Source organism: Balearica regulorum, chromosome 18 (assembly GCF_011004875.1).
Source record: "Balearica regulorum gibbericeps isolate bBalReg1 chromosome 18, bBalReg1.pri, whole genome shotgun sequence".
In the NCBI taxonomy this organism is placed as follows: Eukaryota; Metazoa; Chordata; class Aves; order Gruiformes; family Gruidae; genus Balearica; species Balearica regulorum.
This window is the reverse complement of record NC_046201.1, coordinates 4831902-4858237: the sequence shown is the minus strand read 5'-3', so window position 1 is coordinate 4858237 and position 26336 is coordinate 4831902. Positions and strand designations below refer to the sequence as shown.

The 26336-nt window shown below is 44.6% G+C and overlaps 2 long non-coding RNA genes across 2 annotated transcripts in view; one reads left to right on the top strand and one right to left on the bottom strand.

Annotated features, from left to right (window-relative positions):
• LOC142604442 (uncharacterized) overlaps positions 1-16167 on the bottom strand; it is a 28283-nt gene extending 12116 nt beyond the window's left edge. Inside the window, exons 1-2 of the long non-coding RNA XR_012838323.1 lie at positions 15910-16167; positions 11350-11479 (exon numbers count right to left, since the gene is read on the bottom strand). This is a non-coding gene — a long non-coding RNA (uncharacterized LOC142604442). The remainder of the gene's footprint in view (positions 1-11349; positions 11480-15909) is intronic.
• LOC142604441 (uncharacterized) overlaps positions 1-25151 on the top strand; it is a 64350-nt gene extending 39199 nt beyond the window's left edge. Inside the window, exons 2-3 of the long non-coding RNA XR_012838322.1 lie at positions 36-8996; positions 19573-25151. This is a non-coding gene — a long non-coding RNA (uncharacterized LOC142604441). The remainder of the gene's footprint in view (positions 1-35; positions 8997-19572) is intronic.
• Positions 25152-26336: the final 1185 nt, after the last annotated feature.

Genomic DNA, 26336 nt, shown 5'->3' with positions numbered 1-26336 from the left:
TTTATATAATATTCTTCCTTCTATTGCACCTACAGAAAGCAGTGCCCTCACTTCAGCTCTGCTGCGCTAAATGACCCACACACCTTTGGTCACTCCTTGTCACCTGTTGTCCCAGTCACCTTCTGAGTTCCACTTTGGATTTATCATTCCCAAAGATGGATGATGAGAATCGACTGCAACTTTCCAAACAAAGATTCAGCTGTTCCTTGTACAGTGGCAGGAGCGCTTCCTCATCTTTTCTGGAACTATCTTGCCCGATAAACCCTATGATCTCATTTGGCTTTTGTGTTTAGTTTTAAAAGGGGTATAAAGCAGGCTCTCCAATATTTCACTTCATTTTATTTTAGTGTTTGTTATCTGGAAAGAAGAGGGTAGTTAAACTGCCTTTTTAATTAAATTCCTTTAAATCTTTGAAAACAATAAAGAAAGAAAGATAGCAAACAAAGAAAGACAGAAGAATTACCATGTGTATGAGCAGAGGTATTTTTTCCCGTAACACATTTATATATAAATCTCTTTTCCAAAAACTTGCAACATTTCTCAGTTGCTCAGTCTGTCTCCTGGGTAACTTGACACCTCACAAGAGGAGCCTTGTGCCTCCGCTCTTTAGTGGGACACGAGTCTTGGGAACTCTATTGAAATTCTCCTCTAAATAAAAAGTATTCCTAATTTCTTGAAGGTGAGAAGAGCTTGCGGTACTGCATCCTCCTCTCTTTGCTTCTCTCCATCTTTTCACAGCTTGTGAAAAGGCTCTGAGCTGCAATAGCTTCATTAAACCAGGGGGGCTGAGCCATGGTCCCTTCAGGCACACAGACTCTTTCTATAGGTCTGTGAAAAGCTCCTGAGAATTTACATGAGCAAGGAGATAGTAAATAGGCTTAGGTTTGCTGTTAAAGGGTTCAAGTCTGCAGTGTCTAATGTTTAGAGCTCCATAAATTAAAAATAAGGTTGGAAAACACTGGCTTAGCTAAAATAACCTGACAAAGGTCCTCTGCTGTCAGCACAGCATCTACAGGATGAGATCTCACCACTTACGCTGGGTGTGGGAGAAAGTGTGTCCGTCTGAAGGCTCAGACCCTGTAATTCAATTAAATCCATGGTGCAATGGTTCTGACCATAACAAAGGCATCTGAGCACACAGCTGCATCCTGACTACCCCCCTATATCAGAGTGGCGGGAGCATTAGCCCCAAGAGATCAGGGCAGCTGGAAGCACCAGTTTCACCAATCTTGTCATCTGCTACTGCTATGGCTGGTGACAAGCAGCGTGGAGTGGATGTAAAACACTGTGGTTATTGGCATAAAGACTGGAACGTGTTTGCCATTTTCATTGGAACTGGGGAATCGGGAAGATGTTGGTGCGCAAGTTGCTCTCGGTGACCTGTGCAGCCCCAGGTGCCACGTTACTCTGTGACACAGTCTGTACTGCAGCAACACCTCAAAGCTCGCTCCAAAACTAACTTTTGTGGTACAAGCACAGAGCACTTTTAATGCACATTCAGCCTATTTAAAGTACAGACTTCAGAAATGTGAGATGGCTGGGTATTGAGGGCCACTTCGCTGTCTACCAAATGGCTCTCAACATTGCCTGCTGCTTGCCCTTTAGTAGTATTTACTTTATTTTCTCTACAACTTGCCTAATTTCTTTTTTTTATTGTTGTTGGTTTATTCCTTTTTTTTTAAAATAAGAAGACAATGCTTTCTGTGTCTCCTTCCTCAGACACCACTGCTCTCCCAGGGACCTCTCAAACACCAAGGCCAGAAACCAAGGCCAGGAATTGTAGGTTGCAGTTAATCTAAAATTGGTGACTTGTCAATTTTAATAGTTTTAATTTCCCAACTGTCTGCTTGGGTTACACGCATAAAACTTTTAAATAATATGCCTTCTCTCTCTCCCCACATAGAAAACCACTGTGTTTCCCTGTCCGCCTTACAGTATGTGACCTTTAGCTGCTCCCCCTTGCTTATCAAGTCGAGGAATTCATTCAGCTTCTCAGCAGCTCCAAGCACTTACTCTCCATTCACATCCCTCTGAAGGCCCCACCAGCTCCTTGCTCAGTTTAGAAAGATTTATATGTACGTGCCCTTCATATCCTTCCTCCTTAGGCTTTGATTTACCATCCTGGCTTCCTTATCATTCTATAGCACTTCCTACATGTTTGTCTTTATAGCTTCTCATTTTCCCGCTTTGAAATCACCAATGAGTTGTGTTTCCTTAACGGCATTGGGAAAAACTCACCCGGCAAAAAAGCCTTTGCAAGGAACTGTGCAAACCTGAGCTCCAGTGGAATGTAAATGGCATTTTGCTTCTGACACTGGCCTTAAGCACAGGAAGGACTTTCAACCCCGTATCAAACTCCCTTGCGCAGTTCTCAGACCCTTGCCTGCTTTTACATTTCCTGTGCATTTATTAAAGGAAAGCTTTGTGCCTTCCATAAGGCATGAGGAAATACGACCTTTTTCACCTATTTTCTCAGTGCCTCCCTCCACAAAGAGCTACTCCAACCCAGTGCCACTTTCTCTAGGAGAGACAGAGCTTCAGCTGCAAAATTTTGCTCTTCACTTTTTCCCCTCCTGGGGTTTGTGATTAATTTGTTACACAGTTTGGTTTACTCCATTAAAGAAACTGGACTAATGGAAAAATGCAAGGTCATGCTGGAGCGGGTTCTGGCTGGGGTGACCACCACCCTAAGGATCCTTGGAATCACAGATGCACCGACCTGGAGGAAAATGATGGATCAAAGCAAGCCGTAGACCCCTCTCCACGCAGCTGCTCACTGGACGGACCTGAGGTTCGTGTTCCTGATCTTTTAACTCAGCCTTTGAAGTTACTTTCACATTTATTCTCCTACTCCTAAATATTCCCCTCTGCAGGGATTAAAGCTGGTAGTAAAATATCTCACAAATGTTTACGATCACAATTACACCTGTTCCTAAAAGAATTTCACAGTAGATTGAGTCACATTATTCTTTTCATATTGGCCTTTCCTGCCCTGGTATCCAGATTTCCCAACCCTGTGAACCAAGTGAGAGCCCTGCAGGTTATGATTTCAGAGTATTCTTTAAAGTATTTTAAACTCAAATCTTCCCCAAATACAGACATGCAAGTCAGGCAGGTAACGAAATGTCTTTAGCTAGCTGAACTACAAAAAAAAGGGGGCAAATGTTTTCTGTAAACATTACCTCTGCAAAGGACCAGGATGTGTATGGTCAAGAACTCAGGCCAGCTGCTAGAAATGTTGCAGAATCCCGAATTAGATCAATTTTACCCAAATTAAGGGATTCCTACTTTAGATCACACAACTTTGATCCCGTGAGGAGGAATTTCAGTCACCAGTGTGAGTTAATACTTATCTGGGTATGACCAGTACTCAAGCATGCAAGATGCTGGGCAGAAAATCAGGGGGAAAATTTAAGCTTGCTTTGGCATTTATTCAGCCTGAATTTCCCAACAGAAAAACAAAAGATCGGCACTTACGGGTGAAATTCCCCCATGACACAATGAGGCTCGCCTATTAAATAGGAGTTAAGGCACGCACAGTCAGGCCATTTGAAACTAGACTCTACAAAGTCTAGCTAGAAGCAGGAACAGAAATAGAGCCATACTCCTTCACAGGAGGCTGTTGAGAGTCCCCTGCTCCCATCAAAATCACTTGGAAATCCCAGGCACTGTAAGGAGAGGAGAGTCTCAATTTGTAAAATATTCCTGGACAGAGTTCAAATTTATGTAAGATCACTGCCTATCAACTTTCAGACCCTTTTGTCCTGTAACCTACTTCAGCTGTTAGCACCAAGCACAATAAAACTATATCCATGTTCACTCAGAAATCATCATGAAATGCCTTTGTGCAAAGGGAAGTAGTTTCACATCCTGAACATCAGATTTCACATGGGAACATCTTTCAGATTTCCAGTGTAGAACAATTTTTCCAATAGGAAAAATCAAGTCCTATAGTAAAGGCTACTTTAATCTAATATTTATGTTCACAAGGATCACTCCCCACCTTTGAATGCCCATGAAATCAGTAAGGCTGATAAAAGATTATACAATCTAACTGCATGGAAGAGCTGACAGACAGCAATGGCAGTAAACCACTTTGCCACAAAGACTGGGATACCACAGTTACATCCTCCTCTAGTTATAAGGAAAATACAGCTTCTCTCTTCCATTGGGATACAGTAACTTCCAGCAAAATGTTCAATAGTTGTAGTTCTATCCTAAAAGTCTAATTGCATAACCCAGTAAAAATAGATGCAACACTAGCACTTACAAAAAATGTACTGCAATGTCGAACAATGCTGCCAAAAAAATACAATGGCAGGCCTTGGTCCTGCAAAGCCGACATCTAGTCACTCTGCTTTTTCACACATTTGGAACAGCTTTTCTAAAATCAGTGAAGCTATCCATAACAGGCAAGGGCCTTATGCAGGATCAGGGGACTCCTTTACTTGCTCTACCGGTGGAAAATTAGGTCTGCTCACTCCTATATAACCTCTTTCAAATAATATTGAATTACCTACAAGTTACTAAAATTAGACTAACAAATAAATTACTTTGTAGCCGAGCTGATAAAATGTGACTGTTTACATATGATTTAATCCTAGAACTAAGATTAAAGACTACTTCAAACAGAGCCTTTGCCCAATATGTCATATAAAATTCTGTTTGGTTTCAGCAGAGCCGAGAATGACTTTAACAACCTTGTTAATCACAGATTAAGAATGGAAAAGATCCTGTTTGGCACCAGGTGTGCCATTAATAACAACCGGGGATGCAGGGGAGCTGCAGAAACGACCTAGCTCAAACGCCAAGGAGAAGCTCTGGGCACTGGAGACGTGCCATGTCCCAAGCGCGCCAGCCCAGACACGGCAGGACAGAGCGGCACTTGTGCTTCAACACGCTGTGGGCATGCAGGCAGAGCAGCCTGCAGGGACAGGAGCTCCCTGAGATCTGCCTCATCGCCCCTTCTCAGCTCGTTTCTGTCTGAATCCCTGTAAGCCTAGGCTGGATCCATTTGAAAAGCCAGCAAATACCCCTGGGAATGCAAAATCGCCTAAGTAAGCGTTTTCTAGCCCTAATGAAGTCCCCTCCCTTTTCAATCGTTTGTGTCCTTGATAAAACAAGGCATGAGGCTGATGTTCCTCAGACCAGCTTTCTCTCGGCAAGGGCATCACATGCATTTCTTTAAACACGCAGCTAAGTCCTTGTCCCTCTCTGGGCTATGCACAGCACCTGAGAGGCGCAGGCGGAGGCTGAGCGCAGCGGAGTGTCCCATACTGGCACGGTCGGTGGAGCTCCCTGCCACCCTCCTGCTCTTGAGCCAACAGACACCTGCCCCTGCGCTCCCCAAGGCCGGGCTCAGGGCCAGGCACCTGGGCACTTCTCACGACAGCTGCCATCCGCCAGCATGTCACCTGGACATTCCCGTACCTTTTGCCCCACCTCTCTACCAAGAACTCCTCTGCAGTGCTCCACAGCACTGGTATGGCCACCTGCTACTCTCCACCTCTCCTTCCCAAAAGCGCTTTTCTGCTGGGATGGGAAATCAGCTGCTCTCAGTTTATGCAGCGTCCGGTCCATGAGAGACTTGCAGGCACTATCACCGAACCAGATGTGATGTAGAAGGGTGCTTGAGTAGGAAGAAGGTCTAGGCCTGCAGGACCCTGACCCATTGAGTGAAGCCCCACAAGATCCCTTCCACTCATGCAAGGCAGAGTGCCAGCACCACAGGCTCTCCTGGTCCCACCAAACTGCACAGGGGCAGAAGAGAAAATCTGCTCCACATTAAACGTATCTAACCATCATTTTTAAGCACAATTGTAAAGGTTTTGCCTGAGCAGTCCTCCTCATCTTCACCTGCCATGCAGCCCCAAGGTCCCCCAAAATGGATCAGAAAGCCAGTCTGGTTAAAATAGCTGCCCCATTGAAAAATACAGGGTGATGACAAGCTTTCCCATCAGCAATCCACTAGAGTAACCTTGCAAGCCCATCCTTCAGGTTTTAGTTCTTGCTCTGCAAAAACAAGGTCTATATGGGTGGCACATGATACATCAGGGTGGTGCCCAAGTATCTAGTTGGCATTGCCAGCCATAGCTCATTTCCAGCATGCACACAACACCTAAGCCAGCACAGCTAACCTGACCACTTACGAGTGAATTATCTCCCAGTTGTTTGTTGTGGGAAAGGCAGGAAAGATAGGGAGGATGGACATTTCTTTCCCTGTGATCTTTCTAAATGATGTTTGCCACAAATCTCTGAAAGGTAAAAAGAAGAAAAGATCTGGAATCCTCCCTTCTGCTATGCAGAAGATAAGTTGTGATTCAGCCTGAAAGTCCTTCTGAGTTTTTCGTAGTTCCCATTACCACAGTGCCCAAATATCCCATTGTGAAACAAAGTCTCCCCCAGAGAGGTGCAGTGCCAATGCACAAGAAACATCAGGGGGTTTACAAAAGAGAAGAGCAATCCTGGCGCCTAATATTTTGAAAACACTGTGCAGCCGACCTTTGAAAAGCAATTCCGAAATCCCTCTCATCAAAACAGAGGCTCCTAAAATCACTTCTCATATTTTATAATGTTGGTCAGATCTCTGCCCTGACAGTTTTGCAGTGGAATTCAAGTTTATGATCCATACTACATAGCCTTTAGTTGCTGCAATTTAATGCATGCTTAAGACTCGAGCAATTGAAGAGACCATGCACAGAATTCTATTCCCGCTTATATTGCATGTGTTTTACATTGTTTAGTTTTTATTGTATATTCCATGCTATTAGGGCCTTGTGTTTCTATAGCATCTCCCAGGTGAAGGGCTCAACACACTTTAGAAATGTAAATGAAGCTGAAGAGTACCGCCAAGACTGGCAGAACCCCCTCTTCTGTAACTACTTTGACAACTTTAAGTTGTCTTGTGACTACTGAGTGATGCCTTTCTGCTCTTGCATGAAGCTCGTGCTCATCTGCAAAAGGCTGCCAAACTGGTGCAGGACCAGACTAGTTTATCCCTGCAGTTCCTCTGGCAAGTGCTGGGTAAGTGACTCTGAGGTTTCTACCCTGAAAAGGGTAATGTAGAGCCAGGGCCTGCATGTACCAATTTCCTCGGGAAGCTCTGGAAAGGGGCAGAGTTGAAAAATCCACTGCTGTGCAGCAGCCCTGATCCAGCCCTTCTTCCCCTGCAAGTCCAGAGGGCTTTACCAGCATGCTACTGTCAGTACCAGAAAAAAAGAAAATTCCCCTGAAGGTGCTGGGAAACAGTAAGAGTCTGGGAGCCAGGACGGAGTGTGCTGACAATCATGTTTTCTTTGCACAGAACTGCCATGTGTTCAGGTTTTCCCGGATGCTTTTTTTTTCCTTGTACAAGTTGTGCCTGGCAGAAGTAGAGGACTTTATACATTTACCTCGGATTCCTAGATATCCAACAGCCAGGTTGGGAGTCGCAATTGCTGGACTTCTGGCAATCCTGGATTTGTCACAAACACAGGGATCAACTCTACAACACACATGTGGCCCTGGAGATTTGAGCCTGCTCTGTGCTTCTACAATAATCCCAGTGTCTGAGGTTACTGTGCATGTGCAGATCAACTGCGTGGAACACACACCCCGGATGCTTCCAGGAAATGTCGCATTCACTGCGCCAATAAACAGATTTATGCAAGACTAATTACCTCAACTTGACTTTTAGCAAGTCTTGTGCCTCAGTGTGTCAGTGGGATGCTGTCATAAATCTACAAAGTTCTGCAAAAGCCTAGGACAGATATCGTTTCAGTTGAATTAAAAAGGTCACCCAAGAGCAGCACAGTAACACAACCAACTCATTAACACGAGGTATTTGTCAGATCTTGTTCCGGTGTGTTGTTCTCAAACATGACTCTCTTTGGATTCTTATTGGGCTATCGCGCTTCTAACTATGCCCCCGGTACTCAGACATATGTTCAGCTCTGGCTAAATTTGATTTCTTGTTGCGTTATACAACTGAGCTTTACTCAGTGTTATCTTTTGATTGACTCCTCCACTATTCCCCTCCCAACGTATTTATCTGAGGCCAATGACAGCCAGCAAATACTAACTGGAACTCTTGTCTTTGGCAGCGCATTCTGGCAGTAAGTGTTTTCAGGCAGTTTGAGAAGTGGGTGTCACTTACATTAGCTCGCTCTAAAATCTTGACTCACCCTTCACGCATATAATCCCTCCTACAAATTCTAGGCCATGGATTTTAATAGAGTTTCCAAAGTAGGTGTGAGGGCCACTGGCTGTGCTAATTTAGTTCCTATTGATTAATCTTGTCTCGTTTCACGGCAGCAAATTGTAAATGCTTCCTTTGCTTCACTCGGTGTTCACTCCCTGTGTGACAAGTCTCTAGCACTGATGGAATGTGTTAGTGAAAAGTGCCGTGATGTCTGTTTTCAGTATCGCGGAGACAGAGCCATCATCTACTGACAGTCTCACTTTGGGAGAGCTGCCTCATTCAACCTCTACCTATCTACTTGGAGAGGAAAGCTGGGCCCTGTGATGTGAAGGCTCCATAGAAAAAGACACAAACCAATCTCCACAGGAGATGAAATAAATCTGTCTTAGGGATTAGAGGTAAAACTCAACTACTGACCCATGACAGCCTTTTACATCCCCCATGGGAAAGGCTAAGGTGGTTACAACCATGAATTTCTTTCTTTGAAGTCAAAATCAGTTGTTGTGGGCTCCTTTCGGTCAGCAGCAGAATGCACCCTCCAGCAAAAGTCCTGCCACACGCCTTAGTCCTTTATGGATTCTACTTTAAAGTTTAAAATCCAATTTTACCTCCAGTTAGAAGTGGCTAAAAACTCTAGCTGTTGCTTTGTCTCTAGTCAAGCTCCTATTTCTACAACTGGAACGGACGTGTTCTTTTGAAGTTGCTGCAGTTTTAGAGGGGTGAAAGGAGAGCCTGACACTCCGGTTCACCCTGAGCCACCACTTTCCTCCAAGGCTTGGATCAAGACCTTCCAGGTAACACTCCTGGCTAGCTGGCGGTGAGTACTTGTGTATTTATTCCCTGCAGACCTCGGTGTGGCAGCTCAAGGCAACTCTGGGCCCCTGCAGAAAGGAAGAAGTGGTATCGAGGAAAGTGTGTGCTGCGTTGTGCCTGGCAGCCAAGGTGTCCAGGCAGAGGCTGAGGACTTCACACTGGGACCCCGTCGCCCATCCTGTGGTTTGAGTGACAGACCTTGACTGGCAGGAATACGTGGCCAGAAGCTGGAAGCAGATGGAAGAACAGGATCTCCCAGCAGCAGCAAACTATAATGTGGCTCAAACCACATCAAGAAATCACACCTGAATTCCTGTTCTCAGGAGCCATTTAGGCACCAACCTCCAAACCTGCTCAAAGGTGGAGAGGAAACCAGGTGTCTAGCTCACTCCCAGCACTGGGGCAAAGAAGCGGTAGTCCATTGTACAGCAATGCAATTCAGGAAAATTGACACTTCATTAGTGTGAGTACAGGAATCTCAATCTAGCCTTTCAGATGCACATTTAATTAGGTCTTCATCCAGTCCTGAGCGCTCTCTGTCTCACACGAGAAAGGCCTATGTTCCAGTTGCTTTTAGTTCTCACTCCTGACTTGGGTACTAATCACATATTTTTTGCAAATATAGCATGAAGTATTCCCTCTAGGGAAGGGGATATTTAGATGGAGCCTACAAAGACCATACATTTTCTCTTTGGTTATAATTATGTATTACATTAGTGTTGTTTTTTTAATGAACAAAACAAGCGACTTAATCTTTATAATTACACATTTGAAAAAAAAGATTGTTATAGATGCCTTTTGCAGCATGCTTCCCCTGCCTCCTTCACTGGGAATCCCAGCATGTGCCTCTGAAACAGATACGCTGGGATTGGCATTTACTAGACTCAAATCCACAAACTTCTGGTTGTGCCAGTTTGTGAATTACAGACCTGATGTCTGCAAATGACTGGTTTTCAAAGTGGAGGCAGCCATCATTTCAAAGGCTGAGAAAGAAATATATCATAAATCAGCATATGTGGATTTTATTTATAAAGATCTAATTAAATTTTGTTCTGTAATTTCAATATGCAGAATACACACGCAGTGTATATTTTTTCTTTCTCTTTTGGCCATAAATACAAGTGATATACCTTATAATTCTCTTCCTCCATAATATGCCTGTTTTTTGTGCTGGTAAAGTAACATCTCAGGCTTTTGTAGTCTGTTACAGTGAGCTATAGAATTTTTATTGTATGTTACAGTCTGGTTTGGAGATCATCCAACAAAGCGATCTGCTTCCTTTTAAAAAATAACATAAAATACTGCATTTTTCATAATGTGTATAAAGCCATGCAGAAATCCAAGCATGGAAAATAAACACAGCATTGCCAGCACCAAGCACTTAGCAGTCCTGTCCTAGGCCACAAAATCACGAGTTTGCCTTCGAAATCTTGAGATTTCAAAGAAACGTAATTTTGGGTTTGCTCTATTTGCCCTTCATCCTTTTAAAACTTTTTGGTTGTTTTCAAGCTATTCTGTACAATCCCAAAAGTTGTCAATTTACCTTCAGCTTTAAAGAATGCTGAAACTCTCACATAATTACAGGACAAGAGGAACCAGAGCTTTGAAAAACAACTGTAACAAAATTTATGGTAAAATCACAAAAGCTGGTGCTGCTGCAGGCTGAAATCCACTACCTGGCACAGGGCTGACACATCCTCATCCCTATTAACCCTCACCATTGAGACGTTCAGAGAAATAAGCAGGAGCTAAGACTGCCCTGACCATGTGCGGCAGTTGCTTGGCTCTACTTCCCTTTGAAAATTTCAACTTTTTGGCTTACTATTTGACAGGCTTTCTGCTACCAAACCAAACTGCATCCCCAGGCTGAAAAAAGTATTTCAAAATAATATTAAATATTTGCTTCAACCTAAAATATAATTTCCTTTTGCAGAATTTTGGATTCCCCCCCCCCCCCCCCGGAAACACTAAAAAAAGGCACTATTGATCAACCCAAAACAGGCACTCTTCCCCCCAGTTTTTCTGCACAACTCTTAGTCTGAAAGTTGCTGTTCTCACTGCTCTTGTGGCGCTTCCAGTGCCCAATAGCAAGTGTCACCGTGCGGATCCATGTGCTAGTTCAGCTCTCACGGACAAAGCCGTCCGTGTACTTGCTTAAAGGAAAGGCAATGGCCTGATGTCAGTGAGTGCTCAACTAAGCCACGCTGCGTGGCTGGAACTCACCGAGGGATTGGAGCTGCGCGAGGGGATTTTGTGCTGTTGTGCTTGTATACACAAGAGTCACAGGGTGTTACCACACCTCTACAGGAGACTTCTTAGTTATTGTGTTTGTTAAAGGCTAGAAAGAGGCAACATACCCTCTGCAGCGGCACAGCCATGGCTCCTACACGGACGGCGGCTTGTGAAGGGCTGGGATCCCGTCCACCATCTGCGCCCAAATCCTTAAAGTTCACAGGATGGGTCCGTGTATGAAATGCTCGGGCTTCCCTGGTAAAACAAAACCATTTCATTGTAGCCAACGGGGATGGACAAACAAGCCTTAAATGATGGATCATCTGTCATCTTCAGCCCAACCTCAGGCAGGACTCAAAGGCAACGCTAACAAACGCGGCTGCCAAGTACCTCGCCTTGGCTCTGCCCAGGATGTGCGGAGCCAGTTTTCGCAGGCGCTGAGAGAAACACTGAATCCCGTGCCGAGCTGGGCACATTGCTCACGACTCCAGTCAAAGCTGTTTTCAGATTTCTGAGACACTTGTTAATTCATTTTAGCACAAAGATTTGAGCACAAGATCATTTTTCCCTTCTGTCTTTCATGGTCAACCAGGGATAGGAAATGCACTCTGGTCCATCTCACCCTCTTGTCACTGCCAAGGCCAATGCAAAGGAAAGGGACGAGGAGACCCAAACCTGCATTCCTTGCACCCTTCAATGCTGGGATCATGGGAAGGCTTTCTGGGGACAGAAGGGAAGGCAGGACTGCACATTTATTTTAATTCAGACAAAAGAGTCAACTCTGAACTAATTTCAGACCTCTCTATCCCTTTCACTTAAGTTTGCTGCTGTGGTTGGTTTTCCTGCTGTGCACAGGGCTGCAGCCTGTGTTGTGACAAAACCTTCACGTGGCCTGGCATGTCCGTCATGGCACCAACGGACTGGCACGTGCCTATCATATATGTCCCCAGCCAGGTGCCTCACATAAGAGTGTGTCAGATCACACCCAAACCTGTGTCTCTCTGCAGCTCATTTCTGCTCAGAAGGAGCCTTGGTGTGCAAGGCAGTGGGGTCTTCACCAAAGCATCCAATATGCAGTTGAACATTGAGCATCTGGAAACCACTTTTACCATCCGGTGTCAAATGGTCAAGACTCAGTCGTGCAAATGATGCACATGAGGAGCCCTTCTACACACAAGCAGCCCTACAGCACATGCAGGAGTGCCTGGCTCCAAACACAGATCCATTTTCAGATGACTTGTTATGAAGTACGTTAATTAAAGGGCATCTTTCACTGCAGCATTCATTGCCAGTAGATGAACTGCGTGCAGCAGAGATATGCTTTCAGTGTTGACATGTAAGGGTAGCATCACTTCAGCAGTGATAGGAAGGTGTTGATGGGATAAAGCCCACCCTCCCAGTAACTCCATCTCTGTAATCACAGCAGGCCATGAGCCAGGCAGGCGGTTGGTTTTCTCCATTCCACAGTCCCAGCATTAACAAGAAGCAAGTGCTTAAAGATCCCAGTGGGATTGCTGAGACTTCACTTTGTGCTGGGTGCTATTCATAAGGTAATAGGCAAACCTTACGTGCAAGCTAACCAGCAAAAAGCAGATGGGGAAAGAAATGCAGGATCCGTTTTAGAAGCCCAATTCCTACTGACAAATCATCTGGAGTTTGAAGGATGCAAACTGATGCCTCAGTGTCATTGTGGTGTGGCTCACACTGACCTCCCTGAGGTCACACGCCAAAGTGCAGCAAAGCAGGGAAAATCAGACCTGTTTCCTCCCCCTCTTCATCAAATGACACTGGCGCAAGCCAGACGTGTTCTGGTGCGATGCGCGATGGAGCATTTCAGCAGCTAATGGCACAGTTCTCATGGCCATCACAGGGGACCCCATCGGTCCCGCAGGGCACTGTGCCCTCTTCCTGAAACCGGACAAAGGCCTTTTGCTCCAGGAGAAACAAAAAAGTAGCATGGTTCTCAGTGAATTTCAGTTGTTCCTTAAACATCCCGTTACATCTACATCAGGTCACACTGCGAGTCAGTTTGACACATAAAAGGGCCGTTTCACAAGGCAGTGTTACGTGCCATGCAGATGTGATCAATCACACAAAGCAAATAACCAGCTCCAACAACTACCCGGTTCCAGCAAGAGCAAATGTCACCCCTGTGTCAGCAGCAAGCCCACGAGCCTTCCCATCCACCTGGGGCAGGGTCTTCAAAGGAGATCACAGGATCTTGTGAGAGAATGGCCCTGTGAATGTGATCCTAACGCCACGTACCCAAACAGCGAGTGTCCTATGCACGAATTTCTGTACTGAAAAAACAAAGCAAGTTCTGCCCAGCTTTTAGGCCAAAGCAGGTCAGTCAAGCTGCAAGGCTCCAGAAGCTGCCCTAATATTTACCTGCGCTCATGAGGCACTCACGAAGTCATGACATTTATTTGTACGTTGTGGCTAAAGACCTCGAGAAGGTAGCAGCTCACCTGGCATAGTCGAGCTCTCATACCGTAACATGCAGAATGTATAAGGGAATAGTTTGGGGCCAACATGAAGCGAAGAACTGTTCAGGAATGTTTGCTGAAATAGCCCCTGAACTCCATGAAGATTTTGTAAGCAGCACTGTAAACAGTTTTCTACTAGGCTTTAGCCCCCAGCTTGAAAGGGCAAACCCACAATTAAAACAGACTGCGAAAACAGGGAAAATAGCAACACAAAGTGCCACAAACCCCCTGAGAGGAGAAATTCTTCATCCTGTGTCTGGGCAAAGACTGAACACAGATGTAATGGCAGAGGCTTCTGCACCCCCTTCTGCAAGGTTTCCCCAGGTGCCCCGGCCACCCTCCCAGGTAGGCTGTCCGGCGGTGGCTGGGGCTGCAGGCAGGGCAGGCTGGGGACAGTGTCGGGATCTGCCCGTGGGACAGGCAGGGAGGTGCCTTCCAGATCAAGGCTTGTTTCTACAAACTCCTCCTGTGCTGCATGGGCCGTGTCCAGGTCCCAGCCGAGGGCAGGTATCTCAGGCCAGGGCTCAGATCCGACCGGGGTGGGTGGGACGCAAACCTCCAAAGGTATTTCTAGCATTACACCAGCCAGCACTCGCCTTTCTCTCCCAACATGTGAGAGGTTTGACTTGTATCCTCATAACCTCTGCTCTAAACAAAGTGGCAAAACCAATAAGTAAGACAAAAGCAAAAAAAAAAAAAAAAAAAATCTGGATGGTGAAAGAGCCCATGTGTGGGGAAAACACACTATTGACCCAATAGGGCATGGAGCAAAAATTGCAGCTAAAATCATAGCTTGGGACAGCGTGGATCAGCCTGACTCACAGCAACAGATTTAGACTCCTGTGCCACAAAAACTCCTTTTCTGCAAGGCACCACACAGCAACGCATGCAGTAAGATGTCCAGCAATACGCAGTGTGAGGATGGCAGGGGTAAATCATCTCTGGGGAGGAGCCAAATGCTCCAAGAAGCACTTAGCCATGGCAGAAATAGAGCCATGGCACTTTCCACAAAAAACTCTCTTGCTAATTGAGTAAGCGAAGGCTTTTTTGGAAGAAAAACAAATATATTTTCAGACAGGCTAAAGGAATATTTAAAAGGCTGAACAAAGGCACCAGAAAGCCAATGACAGAAGTTAAAATCTCAGAAGCAGCTGCCTGCAAGCGGGCAGCGGGGGCTGCGCAGCCAGCAAGAACTCGCTGCTCCCTCCTCCTGCCAGCCGAGGCCCTTCACCTGCCGTGCCAGGGGAAGAGGAGGCGCAGCAAGAGGCTGCAGAAATCAGAAAGATGTCTCAAAGAGCAATAAATTATCAAAGCCAGAATCTGCATCTAGGATTCAAAAAAAGAGAAGTGTTGAAGCAACGCACTTTCCTTGGGGAGGAGCCAAACACCAGGGAAAGCCGAAGCTGTTGGGGTCTGAGCCATGAGGAGAAGCACAAGGGGGACCTGGGGACAGGAGGTGGCTACAAAGGCATCTGCCAGCGTGGCAGGGAGCTCGAACCCCCACCTGTCCCTGCCTTTGGGAGCGGGAAAGATTATGTAGCTTCAACATAGACCTTTTCCAAACAGAAGGATGCAGAATTTATTCTTCCCATGGTTCAATCATCTTGAAACAGCTGTAAGTCTGCAGAGCTACAGGGTGGGGATATAAAATCCTGAATGCCTCAGGAGATCTTCTGTCTCCATGAGGTGATGGCTGGCGACGGGAGCACTGAAGATGGCCACTTGGCAGGGAAGGTCCCAGCGCTCCACTGCATTGATACCCAAACTTGCATAATGTAGGAATTAGTCACCAAGAATATGGCAAACGGCATTTCTCCAGAAGAGACCTCTCTACAAGTTGGCCATTTTCTCCAACACAAACCACAAGCCTTTGACAGATTTTTAATGAGAATTATACTGAGATCCTCAGCTTCAAGAAAAATTAAGAGGTGCTCAAAGCCATTTACACTGCCTATGTTTAAGCAAGATGCCTGAGTGTAGGGGTGTGCTTACATCCCTCCATTTCCTTGAATGTCAAAGGCGGAGACAGGCTCCTTATGACATCCATGGACACAGAAGCACCAGTAATGGAGCAGCTTTCTCCCAGCCGTAGAGGAGTTGGAGAGAGATGGGGACCTGGCCTCACCAGCCCAGTGGAACAGAACGAGCAGCCCCAACCTTCCCAGCCTCTGAAAGCAATTACTTAATGCAGGAACCCACCTAGATCCTGGTCTAACTGCTAAATTAGAGGTAAATTATTCCCTTGATGTTCTGTTCTTCCTGATGCCGCAGTGAGAATTGCTGCCTGTTGCATGACTGTGGTGCTGCTGAAGACGCTTCGGTCGAGGGAGTGGTTTGGTCTGATTAACTCAGACGGTCTCTTTTCACACACTGTGGGCCAGAGTTGTGTGGTAAAATCCAGATTCATTCCTTTGAAATGACACATTTCATAGGTATGATTGAAAACTACTGGCTTATTTCAACAGGGTTCTTCTGGATTTACAGCAATGAAACTAAGAGGAAAGTTAGAATTTGCCTATCCTTCACAATTAATACAGTAATACAGGGTGTGAATTTAAAGTACAATAGTTATTACTGAATTGCTCCTCAGAATACAACTGAATTAGAACAAAGATACTCTTCGTTCCGGAATAAATGGTAGGATTTAGGAATAGGTACTCCAGAGTAGTATCTTCTTGTTATTTCATAACTCTGGAATAACAGGTATAGCAATGAAGATTTAGCAAGATGGCCATTTAACGCTTTACCTTCTGGGCATCAGAGGAACTACCCTCCATCTTATTTTTTTCAAACCCAGTTGACTCTCCTGAAAAGAGTTTCTGTTCATAAATACAGTGTGAAATTCTACAGGGCTCACCTGCACCACTTCCTTTCAGCATTAGCTTTTATTGCTAAACTCCTGATTTATTTAAAATGGAAAAAAAAATCACACAGAAAAGAAAAACAAGCATTTGTAGGAGTATGGCAACGTTTTCCATACATGCTTTCCCCGTGAGTCAGGGTCCATCCTGTGTACTGACACATCCTGCAGACTTGCACTAACTTGTGGGGCAAAGCCGTAGGTGTGCACAGCCCAGTCACATGGAAGACACGCTGAGACACCAGAGAGAAAGCTATACATCCCAGGAACTACCATATAGGACACACTTTCCCAGCACTTTTTTTCCCAGGATATCAGCATGCTGCTCATTTTGCTCCACAGTATGAAAACTGCATATGTACTAGAAAGCAGCTCCTTGGTGTTGGACATCTTGGAGGAGCTCTGATGTCTCTGCAGAGGCTGCAATTACAATAACCATAATCAACATTGCCCTGTGTGTCTTGCAGCACTTCTGCTGAGACTGGGAAACACAGGCTTGTCTAAGCCTGAGAAGTGATTCAAACTAAGAGGCTCCACATTCAAATCACAATGGCTATTCCTGCAAAATGCCACAGCTGGACACATTTATTCTGGAATAAAATGTGACTCAATATGATCCACTTTATCCCTTTGGACAGTTTAGTTGCATTGGCTTTAAAAGTCGATTAGGCTAACATAGAACAACGCTCTATTTATTCTACAATGAGTTATGCAGGAATATAGACGATGGAATGAGTCCATCCCTAAAATTAAACCCAGAAAAGCACACATTGAATTGCATATATTAATAACTAGTGTATATCATTTCAGTGCTCAGAAGACCAAATGGCCCTCCTGATTAGGACAACATGGGTGACTATCTGTCAGCAAGATTTCTACCCCCAAAATATCATTATCTAATCTGAAAGCTAGGTAGTTATTTTTCAGTGGCTTGATCTGTGATTTATAGGATGGTGTATCAGCCCAAACCTCCTGAATGGTCTTAATTAAACTCTAAGGGTGAAAAAATAATCACCATAGTTATTTTATTATGCATGACCAGTAAAAAAAATTACTTCAAATTTACATAATGTCTAACTGAAAATTATTTAGTAGTCACACTGAGACTCAGATTATTATTTATTATTTAACTTGTCCTTTTATCATCAGGGAGGAACAGGCAATGTTTCGGCACCAAGTTTCTGTATGAGGAAAGGGAAGGGGCTGTTTTGGTGTATTCCTGCCTTTTCCCACAGGTGGTCAGGCTCTGTACCTGCTCTGGTACACTGTGATAATGCCAAATATCTGCTCCTCTCCCCAGAAATAGCTCTTTATCAGCACTCCATCTCCAAAAATACTTTTACCGGTAATATAATATATAACATGCACTGTGTGCCACTAATTAATCTCCAAGCCATCCCTGTGTGGAAATGACTGTTCTCGGTGCTGAGCAGGATTGTATGCAGGTTTCTCAAACTGGCAAGAGAACATGATGGGACAGGAGCTCTCCACTCTCTGTGTGTTGTCTTGACTTCTCCCTGGGGAAAACTTACCTGAGACAACCTCATAGACCTCTGTGACCTCCTCAACCCATTGCAGCATCTGACTTACTGAAGAAGCGGGTTCTCCCTCTGGGGAGATGAATAAACTCCTCCATGAGGTCCTATCAGTGCCTAAGAGGAATCAGGGAGAGACATGGCCACAGAGAGCCTCCTCAGAAACCTTCCCCAGTCTTTTCCCTATGCCCCATCCCCAGCGTTTTCCCAAGACACACCCTGGACGCCTCTGCCAAGTGCACGCACTGTGCTGGGGCTGGCAGGCTGCGCGAGGTGGGGGCCCATAAATCACAGTGCGGGACGTGCCACAGCACTTGCTGAGAACAAAGAGGAGCATATTGACAGGTCTGTCCACAGTATCAATACATCAACCCAGAAGAGATCCCCCAAGGTAAAGACAACAACCTGCTTTATCAAATTATCACCTTAATGAGCCAAGATTGCAAATAAGAGACAATCGTGTGGGCTAATGCCTTGGTACGAAACCAGATAAAACAGAATATGGACTGACATGATCTCTGCAAAACACAGTAGACTATTTATACTGATTTTCCTTAAGAATACCAATAAGAAAGGTTGAAATTGAGAAAGTATCCCAGCAATTAGCCTCATAAGGAAGTCAAGGAGTGCCGAGTAAACTATTACCTGCTGCATTGCATTTGAAAGCTAATATGGAAAATTATTACACCATGAGAGTACTTACTACTAGTTTCATCATCGGCAAGACATCATTGGCCCATGATAATATCAGCTGGAGATCAGCCTGGATGCTCCTTTCCAGCCCTACCAAAATGGCTTCCAGCCATGTGCTGCATGGCGTAACATTGCTCTTCATTTCTACTGACACCGCACCAAGAAGCCACAGTGATGGACTCAGAGCTGCTGTGCTTCTCTGGGCTCCACAAACACAGACAAAAGGCACTCCCAGCCCTCAACAACTCAAGGAGATGTTAAAGAGTGTGAAGGGTTTTACCATCGCCTGCATTTACTGGCTCCGGTGATTCTCAATAAAATAATAATAATAATAATAATAATAATAATGATGATGATGATGATGATAGTAGTATTTGCTGGGAAACCGGTGCTTTTGCAATTGTTGTGTCTGCTCCAGCCTATACTCAGTTTTCTCTCTTGGTTCAAATACTACACTGACAGGGCAAAAGGTAGCCCTCTGTGCTTCTGCCATGACTTTCAAAAACAGCTGTCTCAGCATTTCCTTTTTACAAAAGGGTATTTTTTATTTCATATATAATGGAAACCTTTTGTTTACTGAATACCATTCAATCACCACCTTCATAATAGGTAAAACAGACTATTTTTAAAAACTAGAATAAAATGTACAATGTTTCATTTCAAGGCTTTCTAAAGGAAAACAGGCTTTCCATTGAGTTTTCTTAGACATGGTAAGGACTATTTTTTAAATTTTGAGAAGAAAAGCAATACTTAACCTCGAGCTCTTCTTTACAGGTCTCAAAAGAGGGGGAAATGCCCTCAACTCTCAGATAAGGAAATTGAGGCAGAGAGTGATTAACTGAAGAGGTCAGAGATTACGTACAGGGACAACGGCTTGGAGATTCCAGATTTTCTGGTCATCGACTACATTACCGACAGGATCACCACACAGAGGAAGTGTCATTTCTAAGCACTCTTTCCTTCTGCTCTGTACATCACCAAGGGGACAGCATGCACCGGGGCTGTGTCCTGACACCGCCGGGCCCAGCCCTGCCAACCTCCCCTGCCGCAGCAGGATGGGCAGCATTTTCAAGCTTTTCTAAGTGGAATGGTAAGTGGGAAGGTAACACCATAAAGGAACCTACACGCAGTTAAATCCCCTCATTTGATAGCCCCAGAAGCTAAGCCCCACCTCATAGCATGCTATGTGCCTATGCCAAAGTGCTACTGGACCAACGCTCAAACAGCAAAACAGAGATCTGGAGGCTAAGGCTTCATTGGACCCATAACAGAGAGGAGATGTTGTTAGTCCAGTATATATTTATATACCAGTCTTCAGAGAACAGCAATGCTCAGTTGTCCTCACATGTTTGTATGCCTGGGGAGAGGTTTCCAGTTACACAAATTTATTGCAGGGTGACACTAACAGATCTGATTTCTTGAGAGAGATAATGAAGTCCAGGACTTTCTGGCAAGGAGCAAAAATGTCAGTATGACAAACTGATCGCTTACTATACCATAACTTAATACATCCTGTGCGTGTTTGGGAGGATGTTTTTGATGAACTAGCAACCCAAATTAGCAAGGAATTTTTAGCATGTGCCCGGTCTTCTCATACATCAGGTATCAGGATTCACCTTGAACAGGGAGATCATTCCCTAAGCATGACTCTATTTGCTCTAGCATTGCAATTTATGACTCCAAGGTGCTTGGAGGAATGAGTGGAGAGGTGGGAATGTCTACAATTATTCAGGGAAAGCAGATGCTATCAGACAAGACTGCACCATCAGTTTCCAGATCACACAGCTCTTCTACACAGGACAGCAGAAACAGCTGCCGGTGCTGTCTGCCTCTTGATGACCAGGATAAAAAAATGGACAGTAATATCCTATTCTCCAAAATGCAGAGGACAGTTTTGAAATGATTTGGAGTGTTGCCTGATCCCAGACAACTGAGTCCTTCTTTTGTAAATCCCTGCAAGAGTAGGAGGCAAGGTTGGTGGTTTTTTGCTTCCTGCAAAGCCAAGGACTCCGCCGGAACAAGTTAAACATTGCAATGGTGGAATTAAATATTGCAATAGTGGACTTAAATATTGTGATGGTGGACTTAAACATCACAATGGTGGATCACAGAGGGATGAAACAGAATGGCTGACATGAGTGTTGGCAGTTTCTCACTCATCTGCAAAGGAAGAGGATAGATTTAGGCCTACAGCTTTGTTATCTTACTGTAGGCAGCTCTTGTTTACAAGACTGATGAACACAACAGCTAGAGAAGTGAAACTGTTTACTTGTAGTAAACTGCTGATGCTCACAGCTTTTGCTCCATGTGCCTCTCGTGTTGCTTTCCCATCCTTCCAAATATAGTCTCCTGTGACAGCCAAGATCTGGAAGGCTTTTAAGCAGGAGCGTCTTCCCAAAGGGCACCGTGCAGTGCAGTTTGGCCTTTGAGTATTGCTGGCACTCAGGATATAGAAAGAAATAATCTTTCTGGAGATTAGACAGGGATCCATACAAATTCAGAAACAGGGAGATTAATTGCTGGAAATAATATTACCAAACCTGTATACCATGTGAAGTGCATGCTTGTGCAGGGTGTTTATGTATGCGTATGTGTGTATCTTTACATAGTAGGCCTGGTGGGTGTATGTACATACAATCTGCTCACAATTTCACAACTGAACTGGGTGGAGGGCAAAGAAGGCTGTGGGGAGGGAATGGAAGGATGCATCCATTTCTTCTGTGAAGCAAATGATTTGTTAATCTAGGGAATTCTCACTGACCTGCAAGCCCGACATGAGTGCTGGTTTACTGACCCAACCCACAGATTCGACTCCTGATCCTCTTTTGTAGCCATGGGAAAGTCCATAAACATCCTTTCTGCTTCCTCTTCCCTATGCTACACAGATTCAGATCTAGAGCTACTATAGAAAAGGAAATAAAATAATTTCCAAGAGCCAGAGAGAAAGAGCAGTGATGGATGTGACAGAAAAAACAACCTGCAATTTATCCGCACAGAAAATGTACCTCGGGTACTGCCAGGGCCCATGAGGCTGCCCACGGAATGAATATGCTTTGGGAAAAGCAGCTGAACAAGCAGACATCAAGGTGACAATAAAATACATGCTCCTCACATACAGTACTAAGTGACATGCTGGTCTACTGAAGTCCATGGGAGTTTTGCCATTGATTTTACTAGGGCCATAGTTCCACCCTGGGCCTTTATTTCTGCTGTTGACAACACTGTAAACAGCCTCACTAAGTTATAAAGTGGAAACATGCCCAAGGCAGTGCTAGTGATGAGCTACGTTGCTGTAGGTGGTAACTAAACTGTAAATAAAGCTGTAACTCTTTGGACTGTTCCCACAACGTTTTTTCCTCACTGGAAATTCAGGCTTGATACAGAGCAGGGAGAACACACTGACTTCTAAAAGCTCCCAGGGCAGACTGACATGAAGACCAAGCTGATGCCAGGAACACAAGTAACTGACCTCTCCATCTTCGAAAATGTTATTTGTGCTCTGCAAAGCTCCAGTATACAAAATGTATATGAGCAGACCTGAAAAAAAACCCCAACAAAACAACCCCAAGCAAAATCTCTGACATCAGCTGAAAAAAGAGCATGCCAGATAACAGCTCCCTGGGCCTAGGGCTTTTCATTCCTTTCCACATAGATCTTGCTGGAGATGAGCTGACTTGGAGTTGGCTCCTGAGCCCACACCTCCCAAATCACTGGACTCTCCGGGAACCTTTCAAATGCCCAACACCTTTACAGAAAAGGCATCAAATCTCCTTTGCAAGGGAGAGCTGGGGATAATCAGATGCTGACCTGGGGAAGGGACAGTGAAAGTCATAGCTGCGCTCAGGTAACAGAAAAGGGAGAGGAACAGGTCCAGCGGATCTGTTTAGGAAAGAATTTGATTTCAAGTTTTAAACAACAGAAGTGTTAGTAAGCACATTGTTTTGACATTTCTAAAAGCTAGCAGAAAACCCTGCAGAATAATGAGGTTTGAAGTGGTGATCCCTGAAAAGAATCTTTCTCCTCCGGTCCATACTGCAAATCCATGCATTTCTAGCCTGTGTCATTCAGAAGAGCAGTACAGTTTCATGAGACAAGTTTACCAGATGTCACGCTGACCACGAATATTCCTTGAGCTATGTGAGCAAACCCCTCAGCATAATGCCAGCAGTACACAAACCTACACCTGAAAGACATACAGGTGTTTATATCTCCTAATCTGAGCTCCAAATCTCACTCAGAGCCATCTTTGGTTCCTCATGCATCTTTTGATCTAATCCTTGTCCTGACTTGTATTGGTGATATTGCCACTGGCAACAGGCAAAGTCAGGAATGCAAGAACAAAGAAACATAGAACAGAGAGACCATCCAGGCCATAAAGCCCAACTTCATGAAAAACTTGTAAGCCTGGAAACTTATCTGTTTCTTCCATCCATTTCTTCTACCCTGTCAAATAAACGTTTTTATGTCACCCTGTAAACAGACTGGTACAGACATTTTCAATTTGGTCAATGAAAGTCCATTTGTGGATTTTTTTCAGTCAAAAAAATAATCAATGAGACCAAAATTAATTTGAGTATTTTCATCTTTCGGATTAACAGAAAACTAAGTTATAGTTTAAAAATTACTTTACTAGGTTGATGCTGATTTAGGCTAGCGAGTTCCAGAATAACTGGCATCTCAAAGCCAAGCTTGAAATGATCTCTCATGCCCACAAGAGCTCACTGATTTCCCTGGCCTTGCACAACTGCCCAGCTCCTGTGTGTCGCTCACGCACCGGCCATTACAAGTGGAGAGACAGCACTACACTATCCTGCACACGTCTGCTCGTCAAGGCAGCAAACAATGGAAATACTAACACTGACTGTCCAAAGGAAGATGAAATAAGAAAGGACGTAGTCTCTCAATACTGCAGTATTATAGAAACAGATGCCAGTAAAGCAGACAGAAAAAGCAACATCTATGACTATTTACTGGGGACCCTATTTTTTCAGTAGCATTGCACATAAAATGCCTGTTCTTGTTCCCATCAAAGTTAAGACCAAAATTCCCACTGGCTGGTCTAAGGATCAGGCCCATTATATATTTTAAAAAGTTAGATCAGCAGCTTTCAAAGTCTCTAGAGAGTTTTTATGATGCTGCCTAATTAATTCAGAAGCAAATAGATTACTTCTCGGGAGGTGAGAAGAAGGAATTATTTAAAAGCTGCCTTTAGGCAAACTACCAGGGAATAAGAAAAATGTAACTACTGGTTATGTCAGATTTCATTTTCCAGATCAAAATTCATTGTGTCAGCTCCTTTTCTTTGTTGTGATTCTTTAAAGATATAACGAGAACTCTGTGTGTGAGGGAAAAGAAGATGCTGCTTTGCAGAGCAATGCAGCTCCAGATACCTGAGATCCACATTTTACTGTACTTTTTCCCACCTAATAAATATCTTCTAAATGGGAATATGTGGGAGAAGGCAAGGCAGTCAAAGAAACAGAAGATAGAGGTGCTTTCCCCTCATCGCCAGGTTGCCTCTGCATGGGACAGAGCTTTTCACTCATGGAATTGTGCAATGCAAGTGATATTATGGGTCAATTATTTAAGTGACGCATGACTGTAACGCCTCGGATTAACTTCTGCATAAAAGAATAATAAAGGAATCCTTATCCAGAAGTTGTGTTTTCTAAATATGTAAAGATAAGGTTGAGGGGATAGCAGAGCTGCAGATAAAATCCCATAGTAGGTCAGTGACAGGGCTAGGATTAGCCAAGGTCCTCTGCTTTTATCGGCCAACAAAGGCTGCCTCCAGATTTGCAGTTGTGGTAGTTTGGCACAGATCTGCTGAAGCAACTGATACGACACCTGTCCACACCAGTTCTGGTTTTGGCCTGGGAAGGTGGCAAATGTTTTTTTTAGAAATCATGACTGGAACATCTGAAGACCAAAAAGGCTTTAAACACCCAAGTCCTAGTGGAAGCCAATAAACTCAACTTCCATTATATCCCTTGAAACTACCCAGCTGAGATGGAGAGTGATATGAGAGCACTCATCTTAATACATCACGTATTGGTAATTTAGAAAAGCTTACTTAGTATTAGCTCTGTGTGTAAGAGGTTTGTGCTGCTTAATCCCATCTAAGCCTTTTCAGACACTGCTTTTTAATTCAAGGTTTTACAAGGGAGAGTGTTAAACCCCGTCCTGCACAAAGAAGCAAATGGTGCTGGGCTGGAGAGCAAAGGACCCTGTGAAAAGCACGGCAAGTCCAGCATGCTGTAAAACTCAGCTTTGTGGCAGCCCCTAGGGCCATGGATGGGCAGGAGGGAGGATTGGTGGGTGCAGCGCAGCCTGGCCGGATCCAGCGGGAGTGAGTGGAGATGCTGCGGCTGATGGGAAGGGAGGTGGCTGCCGGGGCGGCAGGTCCAAGCAGACAAAAGCCCAGGGTACCCCCCTCAGAACTTGCTGCATTTTAACTCCAACAGCTGCAAGAACAAATACACAATTTTAGGCATGGGAAGAGCTGGATGATGAACCAAAAAATAGAATCTGACCAAGAGTCTTTTATACTTTGCAATATTTTTTCTAATCTGCTGCAGTGCTCCTGCAGAGGCTTTTCAAAACTGATTCACTCGGCTTTGCCTGAAGGACGTGGAAATCATTCCTATGCAACGGGACTAGCGAAGGCCTCTGCATTATTCAGTCCCAGTACACTGTCAGCCTTGTTGGTTCTCTCCACGCACAGTACGAATTTCACCCACAGCAATAAAAGCCCAGCTTCTGGAAACCACTAGGCTGGAATAATAGTGTGTCTTTGCAGCGGCTTCTGGCTCCCAGCACCACAGAGGCGATGGCTGCCTCTCCCCGGCCACGGTCTAGGTTTACAGGGGAGCACTCCTGCTTAGCTGGTTTTTCTTTTGGGGTGGGGGTTGTTGCATGGGAAATGTGGAAACCTTTAAATATTCAAACTTGGGCTTAGCCAGTCAGATTCAGAAAGCACTTAGAAAACACCAGCGTTTGAGAGGGCTGGCTCAACCTCCTGTTTTTCTGGGATGCCCTCCAGGTACCTGAGGACTGTAAAGCAGAGAAAAGGGGAGAGTCAATAATTCACGCTTTTACAGGACAAAATTCAGATAAGCCTGAGCAAACCAAGCCAGCCATGCACTCTTCTGGGGCTTAGCTGCTTCAGTCCTTAAATATTTTTGGCTGATGGTTCCTTTGAATTCTAAAGCAAAATTAAGAAGCCTGCTGTTCTAAGAGGTTTTGCAAATCTCTTTCCTTTAATTCTCCTCATGTACTCTGTCTGGGTGTGTTCTCATTACAACTAGGAAAGACCTGCAGATCTTGTTTCCAGGCTCTTCAGTGTGGGGCAGATTTGAATTCAAGTCATAAGAATGTGAAAACAAAAGAACTAACGTTGAAGAATTTCCTTACTCACCAGCTTTCCCTAGTCTTGACTTAGATCTTGGTGACTCTACTAATTTCTGTATCTTTTCACAACCACAGAGCCAAAATTGCATTTGATGTGAATGTGCTGAACACAAGGTATTTACACCATT